At 37.6% G+C, this 12257-nt stretch overlaps 1 protein-coding gene and 1 pseudogene across 13 annotated transcripts in view; one reads left to right on the top strand and one right to left on the bottom strand.

Moving 5' to 3' along the window:
- Positions 1 to 12257, bottom strand: part of LOC117214741 (protein unc-13 homolog B-like) — a 371198-nt gene that overhangs the window by 206687 nt on the left and 152254 nt on the right. For 8 of the 13 annotated variants that reach the window (XM_033461039.1, XM_033461040.1, XM_033461037.1 and 5 more), the window contains exon 2: positions 9279 to 10254. The exons of the other annotated variants lie outside the window; for them this stretch is intronic. The gene's annotated coding sequence lies outside the window, so the exon portion shown is untranslated. The remainder of the gene's footprint in view (positions 1 to 9278; positions 10255 to 12257) is intronic. 13 annotated transcript variants of the gene reach the window in all.
- On the top strand, positions 2225 to 2319 carry LOC117214875 (annotated as a pseudogene).

The following is a 12257-nucleotide window of genomic DNA, read 5'->3' as shown; positions in this document are numbered from 1 at the left end:
ACCGCGTATAGACCACATTTCGGCTTGAAATAAGAGATACGAATGGTAGTACTAAAAGCGTTCAAATAATTTCGTCAGTCTGTGTATACGTATGTACACAAAATCTTATACGAAATTTTATTTCTTCAAAATCTGAACCAACAACAGTCATTTAATTTCCGCACTTAAAATCACATCTTCAAATTTACTATTACAATACCTATTTCCTATAAATTTGTAGAGAGTACTACTGTTTAGTCGTGTTCAACTCACGTCGGGGTTATCAATGTAGAGAATTTAGTCTCTGTAGAGGATGGTTGATTTGTTCGAATAACGAGATAACTGGCTGTTGAAAATCGAAGTACATTTAAATTGATAAATAAATTAATACAGACAATAATCGCTCGTACTAACAGATTCGCTAAAGATAGTGTAAATCACTAATTAGATCTCTGATAACTCGTTGATAACTGATAGATACTCTAACATTGACTCGCGCGACTGACTAATACCTGAACTGAAAGCCGGAAAATTTGAATTCGTCTTCGTTCGATGGTTGCACGTAGCGGCGACATTGTTTTGTCCAGAGGTTATTTATTAATACGTTGTGTGTATCCTAACGATATTGATACTCCGAGGCAAAACAACAACATGATTTGAATTTATTGAGATACGTATAATTTTATGTGCTAGACTAGGTTAGCTGTGTAGTAGTAATACTTGTATGCGAATATCAATGTGTGGAAGTATGTGTGTGTCTCGAAGACAAATGAATGTAAACTGTTCAGTCAGTTTAACAGTCGGGTGTGGAAGAAAGTGCTGAGACGCGTGCAAGTGTGTATCGATGAATATCTTTGAAATCGCTTATCAAATAAATATATAACTATTCTAATATGAATTCTAAGTGTAAATTTAGTGTTCCTATACCATTATTTCGGCTATCAAGATCCAAGATTCTCAACAGAATGTCCTCTAGCTCATGTGCCGCTACAAATTATCCGTTAAAAACGATGTTAGTGTCACATAAAATAAAAAAAAAGAAATCGAAGATGAAAACAAAAATAAAAAAAGAATTTATTTTTTAACACTCGGTTTACACTAATTACAATTTGCTTCTGAACTGCAGCCGTGACTTTCCAAGACTGAAGCTCTTACAATTTGACTTTCGATCGGATCTGTTCCTTTTTCCTTTGTCACCTCTCAATATCCTCACTATCCACGCGTTTGTTAGGCGTCCGCGACCGTTGCCACGCACGCCTTCTTCTCGAACATTCGGCGGATGGCTCATTAGGCACATCTTTATTTCATATTTACATCTTTATGTTATTTATATTACATCTTTATGATACACATCTTTATCTCCATCATCAGTCCATCGAATTTGAAGTGTGCCGGTCGTGACATTAGCTGCGTGGTAATGCGTGGTCCGCCCCTGTCTAAATTATAAGCCGACTTTAACACCGAGAAAGCATCGCGAAATATTTCGCCACGGATCGTCCATATCCGGTGGACGACGAGGCTGAACCGCGATGAAAATCGTGACAGCGTTTAAGCTGGATACCGTTGCAAAAGTTCCAAGTAATTCCAGCGCGGTGAAGATTTTCAGGATGCGGTGGCTGGCTAAAAGGTACATAGCTACCGAGAGAATTTCACGGCGTTGCGACCTCGCATTCTAGGCGAAATAAATCTAGATTAAACGGTGCGATATCGAACTCATCTCCACGGAATAAGTGCTCCCCCGTGGAACAAAGGAGTTTCGGTACTCTAAACTCTAAGGTATCTCGACTTTATGAACCAATAAAGGCGGTTCCAGCGTTTAGAGGGCACTCGTTTCCAAAGTAAACTCACTGGGCTGCTCCGCCTTAGTCTTTGCGTCCTCGAAACGACTTCCGATGAGAATAGAGAGTAATATCATCCTTCTCAAGGAAGCTTAGATTTTACTTCCTGCAGACGAATTTCCTAGACTTCAAGGTTACTTTCATTCTTTCTCTTTTCCGTTCGAAATGTACGTTAGCTGTAAGTTGTATGTTACGTGTAACGTCGTTACGATGTGCACGTGGAATGTACAGGGAGGAAGAGAACGAGTACTCGTCGAAGGAAGAGTAGAGATATTCAGTGATCAGTATATTAGATTGTTCGAAAAGTTTCTTTCGTTTTATAAGGAAATAATACACGCATTATGTTTCCTGTTTTATATTAGTTTATTGAATTATTGTTAAATAGATGGTACATTTATACTGTACGCGTGAAAGTGACGTTTAGCACTCCCCTAGACAACGATAGAACACGTATAAATGGTAAGGCACTGTCGCCTTTCGGGGGCACTTGCCAGATTTTTTTCAGTCAGGGAATTTTTAAGACTGGTTCGAACAAGAGGACGCGGGAAGGGGGTGCAACGGAAAGATAATTCGTAAGAGGTCCCTGGAGCACTCCTGTCACACGCGTAGGATGGTCATCGTGAAGTTTTAGTCGGGAAGAGTCCGACACTACTCTGCTGTTGCCGATTATTAGCAGCAGCGGAGTGTCCATGAGGATTTCTCCACGTGCAAAAAAAAAAAAAGAAAAGAAAAAAAGGAAAGGTCTCAGTTGAGACAAAAGCGATTAAAAACGGGTAGAAATTATTAAAAGCCGTTAGAAGCGATTAGAAGTAATCAGAAGAAAACAAACAGTAACGTACACGTAGAGCTGAATAATTTGTAAATAAATGTTTATCTATTTGTTTTTCCAAATCCTCTCTATACCTTAACAATTATGCACGAACATAATAATAGAAATAGAACGAAATGGATCATACCTAATTCAATAAAATAATACAAAACAGAAATTGTTGCTTATCTGTTATCACCTTATGGAACGAAAAAAACTTTTCGGGCAACCTAATACAATTCCAGGAAGCCCTTGTATTAAATTTGTCTTAATTTAATTTATATTTGTTACTTGAAATAAAAACACGACAATCGTTCTATATTTATCATGCTCCAAAGTGGAAGAAAGTCAGTGCACAAAAGTTCTATATTCTAGAAAAAAAATAGAAACAAGATTTTTCCGTATTTCCGTACTTATACAGTAGCCTGGATGGAACAGAAACTTTGAAGCATGTAATGTACATAATTACGTACATTGTATATAATACGGTTACTCATACGGTAAGTCAACGAGTCAAGCTAATTCCAACAGACATAAGTAGCCAAGCTTCCTCCTTCTGTCGTCTTGGCGATTTCACCGAAGAATTTTCAAAATGGAAAATGTTCGAAATCGGTAAATCAAATTTTGAAAAGCAAAATTGTATTTATAGATAGATCCACGAAAGAACACGCGAACACTTCTATCGTCTCACGAGGAACACATTTTCCATTTGATAAATTTGACAAGTTACCATTCAGCATCCATTCGTCTCTTTCAAAACCATTCGCGTCCAAAGAAACGAAATTTTCACAATCTTTTACTTGAATTGGACCATAGCCGAGGATAGATGAAATGCTTGTAAAAAGATAAAAGTATCAGAATGAAGGGCTCGACCGAATTACGGAAAGGTACAAAAATAGAATGAGTCTGGCCGAAGAAGGAGGAGAGAAACAAAGGAAGAAGAAGCGAAAAGGAGTCAATGACTCGTAGACGGCGCCCGTATCGATTGCAAATATTTAAAATACGAGGTCAGAGACAAGAGGGTGCTCGAGCTAAAGTCGCCTTTACCTCGGAGAATAAGTAAATAATGAAGAAGCGGATGAGGGTGAAGCAGTATGTGCACGGCACGCGTCGCATGGGATTCGTCAAATCGCTTTAGCGCAACTACGCGAAACGGGGTTGTTGCCTTGCCACTGGCTGATCGCCATCATCCCTGACCTCTCTCAATCGCTTGACATCCAAAGTTTCTTACTCTTACCTTGTCGTTGTTATTAATTATTTTCAGGAACTTGAAAACACGTGTGACGTTTCTTTACGTTTTAGAGCTGACGAATTTTCGAATCGTTATCGTAAAAAATTAACGATATAAGAGAGAGAGATTTGTCAGATTTCGAAAAATTCCAAATTTTACCGAGTCTTCTTGAGGTCTCAAAACGCGCGACTGTTTGCAATCGAACACATCGCATACCATTTTCTTTCATAAAATCAATCGTTAAATTTCCTCTTCCGCGCTCTTCTTCGCTCTCAATCTCGCAGAACAGAGGAAAAAATTCATTAGACGCAAGCAAGAACAGATATGTCTCGATAGAGAACGACGGCGCGGCGACAAGGCAAATTGGTTCTCGCGGGAAACGAAATACGCGGAATGAAACGAAACGAATAGCTCTTAAGATATCAAGGAATTGCATAGTCGTCGCATTATCCCGATATCGGTCCGTGTTTGAGTAATGAAAATGTTGTTCCAGAGAGAATGAAAATATCTGGATAACAATGGGCGAGATCGCGCGATAACAACTTCATTTAATGCCCTGGAGACTGGACACCGATCTCGCCTAGTGCATCGCTTTCCATCGGATCACAGACGATGTTCATGAAGCAATTACACGCGACAGTCAGGTGGAATTGCGCGTACAATCTCTTGTTCGTCGAGGTCAACCGAAAGGAACCGTCACGACGCCTGGGACGCTTCTAAATTTGTCTTTGTTCGAGAAACGTTCTGTGATATTTTAAAGTAAACACAGTTGCATATCGTGTGGAAAATTATAGCGGAGAAATTGATGTCTATTAATGAAAATGATGCGATAGCTTTCTAGAATAGAAAGTGTATTTTTGTTTAGTCGCATTTCCTGGTTTTATGAAGTTTAGTATATTTCGTTTCTATTAATTTTATATTTCTGCAAACGGAAGGTGATCATTTTTTCAAAATGTTAAATATCATACAACGTGTATTTTTTAATCGTCTCGCTTCCTGGTTCTCGAGAATTCTGCTGCTTTTATATTTTTATAACTACATTTTTGATATTTGTGCAAGTGGAAAGAGACTTCAGTATCTGTAAATTCAAATATTTAAAAACTGTCATACTTTTAAATTACATGCGCGTATTTTGCAGAGTAACGATTAATGCGGAATCAACATTTATATTAATAATTAATCTGTGAAAATATTTTTTATTATTATAATTATATAATCTCTCTCTTTCTTTCTCTAACATTCTTTTAAAATTTATTAAAGACATTATCGTATGATTTGCATACCTTATTTGCACCTCGCAGCAATTATAATTATATTTCTGTTATTTAACGAAGACCTTTAAAGAAACTGTTTCGGTTGAATATCGTACTCGAATGCGTAGTCAATGTATTCTGCATTAATCCTAGCACTTTATCGCTGCCGGTATAATAACAGCTTTATTGTCTGACAATGAACAAGGTTTATCTACTGTCACGCTTCCGTAGAATTCGGTTATAGCTGTCGACCAACTTTAACCATTAATGCATACTCCTTGATTGCACTCTGAATATTTCGTATATTTCATAACCTGCGGCGGTAAAACTTTGTTTGATTAGGAAGATGCTTCAGTTTGTTCAAGACACAAAAGTTCATTGAGAAGAACTTTATTGAAAAGACGAGCACTGTATTTCCAGTGTATAATATTTGTCCCTGCGAATAATTTTTCTATTGTATTCATAATTATTAAGTGATTGACGTAAATTTGTACTAACACAATGAAAGAGTTCCACTTCACGTTTTATATAAAATAAACAATTGAAGAAAAATCGTACGAAAAACTGATTATGTTTTTATAATACTATGTGATATATTTATAATATAAAATGCAAATTTCAAGCTATTCTGTTTTTAATTCCACGACTTCGTCATATTTGATACGTTAAAAGCTTTCTTCGATATACATACGCGTCGCTATGTATCGCATTTACGAAATTCTACGTAATTATTTTATTATTATTCGTTAACTGTTTCAGCATCGAACAACATCTATCATTAATCATGCGTCTTATCCGCGGGCCGCTTATAATTAACAATCCTGAGTACGATTTCGAGATGTATTATCGCATGTTGCAAGAAAAGAGATGGTAAGTGCGATAGAGAGCGGAAGGCGATGTCAACAAGTGTCTTGGCAAGTTTAAGCGATTTTTCAGAGCTAGGCTTCTTCCTGGCGAAGCTCGTAAAAGCGCTCCGTTCTCACGCGACGCGACCAGGAAATTGCGCCGCGTGTCTGCCAAGTGACCAAAAGCTTAATTTCACGAGCGGCAATCGAGCTTGTCGTTCAAATAAATCACAGAGAGGTTTCTTGCGCTATAACATCGCTGAGTTATTGTATCTTCCTTCATAATCGCGCTATTTCACCCATAAACCGACACTGTTTTATGTACAATGGATAAAGGATATTTTACGAACTACGTTTGCTTCCTTTAAAGCCACAATTTCTCGAACAAACTATCTTCTCTCGCGATTTATTCAACATTATTCTATTTTAGTTTGAAACTAGAACCACCAAATCATTCAAAATCTTTCATTCTAGTTTCACATTTCTTGCCTTTGTAATTACTAAAAATATGTTGAGATTTTTGACAAAATCAATATGATTCGATAGAAAAATAATTACATATTTGTTTATTTCTATCGCGTTTCTTTATTTATAATCTAAGACAAAATTCGCGTGGGCTGAGATTTTAATTACAATCAAACATTTCCTACGTTTTCAACGCCCAACAACATTAATATCCATTTTACCACTACATTTTACTAATCCAATTTATCGCTTGACAGTGTCTCAAGACGGTAACAGTATCCTCTCAATTTGAAATTACAATGGAAAGCGGGCATCGTGAATTTAAAAATAATACGATAGAACAAGCGATATCGAGATCGACATTTTCACGAGCCGTTATCCGAGTCCAGGTTGCAACTACGAGGCAGTGAACCCTGCTGTCTTTCATAAATTTTAATCAAAGAGCGACACGATAGCGTGCCTCGAAGAGTTATTTCTGCGTGAAACGAGCAGGGGTCCAGACCAAGTAGATGATCATGCATGTTTTATTACACCGCGTTTTCCTTGTTGGCTTTCAACTGGGAAACGTCCGGGAATCCTTACAGGACGAAACCTTCCTTTTTTCCGTGGAACGCGACCGGAAAGTTAATTGAAGGCAGCGACACGGAACGTGTCGGAGAAACCATAAAGAGAAGAATGGGACGGGAATGGCGGAATTATTCCGACCACGTGTCACCGATTCCATACGCTGCCTCTGTCTGCCGACAGGCCCCTAATTGAAAGAAAAAAGTTTTCCTAGTTTGCACGAGATGTGAACAATCGAATTACAAAGTATTCTTATTCGTCGATGAGCGACATTAAAAACTTAATCGACTTTCATACGTTTGATCGTATTGATCTTATTTGAGCTTCTAAAGGCAATCAATAAATTTTGATTTCTATTAGCTTTGTCCGAAAAGTGTCTTTCTTTTACAACGACGCATCTTTATACAAACATGAAACCTAATCTATCGAACGTTGTAATCTTTATCTTGATAGAACACAATGGATTATACGTAATTCGACAAAATAATATAAAAGGGAAAATGTGCTTCCATTATTTCCCTATAAGACGAAAGAAACTTTTCGGACGACCTAATATTTTATGATTGCTTTAGTGAAATTATAGTTCTGTGTTTGTATATGTAAAATAAGTACTTTTATCTGCCAGAAAGCGTGTGTACTTACGCGTGAAAGTTCACAGAAGTTTGTATCTTATAAGCTGGCTCACATATTGTTATACATAAGCGATTAATTAACTCGTTCCAGAGGACATCGCTCATCAGCGACTGGATTTTGTTAATTTCGCTCGATAATTTTAATCGTACAATCACTTGCACCTGTATCAGAACTGTGTATTATAAAGATTATTAGCGGATAAGTGTCCTAATAAATTGTACGTAAACTTTCATGGAATATAGAACATATAGTTTATCGTAAATTTAAACAATAGTCGCTAATCCAGAAATAAATTAAACGCTTCAATTTCATTGATTTTTGACGTTATAATTCGATGATACAAATTTCCTATCTTTAAATGTATATTCATTAAACATATATATTTGTTCAAAAGCGATATAGTGAAACAATTGACAGAGAATAATTGGGAAAATGTATGCGTCCTAAAACTTAACCGAATGATCTTCATTAAGCTCTGAAAACGAAACAATTGTATACTTTGTTTAAAATCACTGGAAAATCAACGAGAACTTAAGCCTACAAAGAAATTATTACGGTCAGAGAACGAGTCGCTTCGAACTGACTAACTCTGTCCCAACAAGAGTTTCTCGTAACTCTGATACTTACAAGGATATTTAGACGCTAATGACCATCGAACCCATAACAAGACAAACTTTCAAGCCTATTCCATCGAATAAAAGTTTATCGTATGAAACTTTCGATTTTCAAGAATCTATTTCCTTGGTGTTCCCTGAAAACGCAGTGGATCACAATCCTACGTGTTTTTCATTAATACACACTTTATTCTATTTGTAATAAAATTTTTATGTTTCACGTAGATTGTGGATTTTAAATTGTAGGCATCTTTTAATAAAATTGTTAATATATCAATAATATAATATATCATTTTGCTTATTATATAAATTATCACGTTAAATTTCATATTACGATATAATTCATTCGCAACATTTTCCAATTTTAACAGTCGTCCTTAAACTTTCCAGCGGGAGTTTGTAACCTTAGCACTCAGAAATACCAAAGTACTCAGAATACCGGGCCATAAGAAAATACGACATTCTAAGGACAAACACGTGAAAATTAATCTGAACATTGTACAACCGAATAATACTAATCTCACGTAACAATTATCCAACCACCCACGAAATCGTTTAATCAAACGTTATCACCAGTCCATCCATTTCTCAGGGGATGAAACGAAGATATTACACAGTCGTATCGAAATCATTGCAGCGTCGTTGTAAACGTCACTTTAATTCTCAAACGAATGGCGATATACTAAATATAGAGAATATCACCGCGTTGTAATCATTTACAATACACGATGCTCGTGAATATTTTCCTGTTGAATCTGTCTCTTCCGATGTCCTTGCTTCACGAATACTGTCTGCCTCCCTATGTACGAAGGATACGCAGCCATGGCGAATGAAAAACAAATAGAAAACAAAAATGACGATGCTTTTAGAGGCAACAAGTGTTATCTATTCATTCTACATATCCGTAGGAAATACAGCGCAGCCTCGTTGAATCTTCAAGAACGAGGATATCCAAAATTGGATAGAAACCACGAGTCATACAGCACCATGGAAACTGTTCGAGATCGTAAAGACGGTGTTTGAAGGACCTATTCTACTGTTGCCTTACCTTCGTAATGATACGGAAACCGAACGTAGCTTCCGTTTTGAACGGGTGAAGTCTTAACTGCAGATTAAACCAGGTACAACCATTGGGAAGGGTCCGGTCGAGGACCCGTGACGCGCACTAAATCTAAATACATTTGTAGGCCGTTTTACCCTTCTCTCTGTTTCTTCTCTCCACTCCTTCTTGCCTCTTACTCTTTCTCTACTTCTTTTTTCATTTATTCCTCTTCTTTCTTCAATTTTCTCTTTTTTTCTTTCTTCTTCTTCTTCTTCTTCTTCGCTTTCGTTGTCGACTCTTTCAGTTTCTCTTAAATTATTCTTAAGCTGGAGGTAGAATTCGAAGAACGGCTACAGAGGGAACGGCGCGTAAAGGTAGTTAGTAATTGAACTAGGCAAAATCGTAAACTCCGGAAGTGATCTGAATAATATACAATATTAATTGACAACATTCGTTTTGGTCGTTCTTCTCTCCCTTAATTCGAAAGTGTTCTCGTTCATGCGTTTCTCGCTGATACTTACGCGCGTGTTCCCGCGCGCACCATTAGGCTTAACATAGATATTCTTATCGGACAACGTGTAAACCTCGAACGAGTAGATAAAACAATAGATTCGAATAATAACTCTTTTTTTTCTCCAGAGATATATACGTTTAATATATTAGTAGATTTTTCTTTTTAATAATTAATTATCATATATTCATATATTTCCATATACACATATATAAGTGGTATCTTTAATCTCGCGTTAGCTATCGTGATTCCATCGACGAGCCACTCTTCGTTCTCTAAAACCTTCTCTATTCTTCTCTCCCTTCTTTTAATCGATATGTCAGACTGTTCCCATTCGTTCGTTTAAATTATTCATCCCTGTTCCTTCCCTCGGTACCGAGTTTCTCCCCGAGCTCTTAACTCGTTCAGTCTCCAACGTGTGCTGCACCTTCCGCCGATATAAGACACTTTTCCTCGTTGATCACGCCGCCTCTGCAAACGGAATTTCACGCGGTGATGCGTACGGTGATCACGCAGTGTCGCGTCACGTCGCGCCGCGGGGAACGTGCAAAATACGAGGAACGCGTGCGCTGCTACCAAACCACCTACGATCTCCTTTCTCCATTGCGAATCACCGCGCTTTTTGCCACTGATACACGCTGCCCGTCGCTCGTCAGAATTTAAACGCGGCCACGGAGCTGCTAGCGCGAGATAACGCCGAGGGTGGCAGCAAGAAATTCGGCGAGCCCCTGACTTCACGGCGCTCAAACGTCCGTTGAGCATTAAAAGCGTCGCCCAGCTTTATCGAGATCTACGCGCCCTTCTTTTAAAGCAAAATTCGACCAACATCGTGGTTATTCTCTCGAGGCAAAATTATCCTTCTTTTCGGTATCTTTCTTAACGTTCGCGGCCGTAGAAATGGGAATAACAGCGTGAAAGGGCGCGGAGCGTGAGCTTCGGTGACGACTCTGATTCTTCTATACGATATATCGGAAAACGATAAGAGGAGAATCGTTGGGAAGAAAACGGGGCTCAGTTATAACTTGAAAAGTGAAAGTATCGATCGATATTCTGTTTTAGATTTATGTTTGTTAGAAATTTTTAAAGCTTGTCAAGGATAGTTGGTCAATTGGTTATTCAGCTTTAGGGCAATTTATAACAAATACCTAAACTTCGTGTAGCTAGTGAAAGCACAAGTAAGGGTTGCTGATGTTCGACGATGGCTAATGACTCGAAGTTATATTGCTGTTAGGTACCGAGAGTTTTGATTGTTTAGAACGAGAAAATTTTGGTAAACATCGCGTTGCCTTAAAAGGAGAGCAAGGTGTTGCCTACAAGAATTAATCGCTCGATCCTTCTTGTTTGGAAAATATTTTTATTAACAATTTTACGGATCGATAATAGCAAAATTTGACGATAACTTCCAAGGTATCTCTTCCCTTGACCTCCACCCTAAAGAAGTTTCATTTATCCTTTAAACCGTAAGGGATACTGTACAATTTCAAGATATCGAATTATTTTACGCATTGTTTCGAAGTTCTATGCGCTCTATCGATCCATTTCGCAACAGCTTATCGCTTTAAACGAGAACGCGAAACTTGCAACGTTTTCTCGCCAGGGAAGGTTAAGTCCTCGCTTCGAATGCAAAAAATATTTCGTGTCTCGCTTCACCGAGGATACCAAACATGTTCGTCGCAAGATACTGCGTCAGCTGCGGCCAGCGGAAAAGTCTACAGGGCTTTCGAGACTCGCTCCTATATTCGCCTGCTCTCCAACTGCCTGTGATATTCTGCAGATAACGGTCTCTAATACGATGATGGTGGAACTTTAAATGGACTCGCCTATTTTTGAATAAAATTATAGCAAAGTGAATAGAAAAGTTGAGAAAGAGTTAAAGTCGCCAGCGATGTTTCTTTATTGGGAATTGTAGTGAAATTGTCATAGACTATCTGCTTTAAAAACTCGCACGAATCGTGAAGGGTATTTCCGAAACAGGAACTAAGGGCTTTGGGAATATATTTTATGCTTCGTAATCCATGTAGATTTTTACGTTCTAGTTATCTAGAGTACATATCTATCTATCTTGTATCTCTTTTTTTTGTATTACTATTTCTGTGTTACCTTCCTTTGTCACATGTTATTAAATTCTCACAGCTCGGACATTATATTCTACTAATCAGAATCAGATAAACGTAGTTCAATAATATGACGTTATCGTAGCAATAAATCTGATAAAGTCGTATATATTCAACTTGAAAGATCAAACAAAATATCTTATATAGAGTATAGCGATTAAAGAATCGTAAGAATATTGTCAAACTATCTTTACGCCGGTGAAATGTCCTAAACAAATCTTTGAAGCTAAATTGTCGCAAATGAAATTCGAAGGGACTATAAAAAGTGGAACAAAATCAAAAAAGGAAGTGTTTTAAAACCCTTTTTTACTCGATTCTTTTTACGATCCTTACGAGATGTGAAATACGTGTTTCCAAAGC

The sequence above is a fragment of the Bombus bifarius genome, unplaced genomic scaffold, assembly GCF_011952205.1.
Source record: "Bombus bifarius isolate JDL3187 unplaced genomic scaffold, Bbif_JDL3187 scf7180000009243, whole genome shotgun sequence".
NCBI lineage: Eukaryota > Metazoa > Arthropoda > Insecta > Hymenoptera > Apidae > Bombus > Bombus bifarius.
Note: the sequence above shows the minus strand (reverse complement) of the source record. Positions and strands in the feature narration are given on the sequence as shown.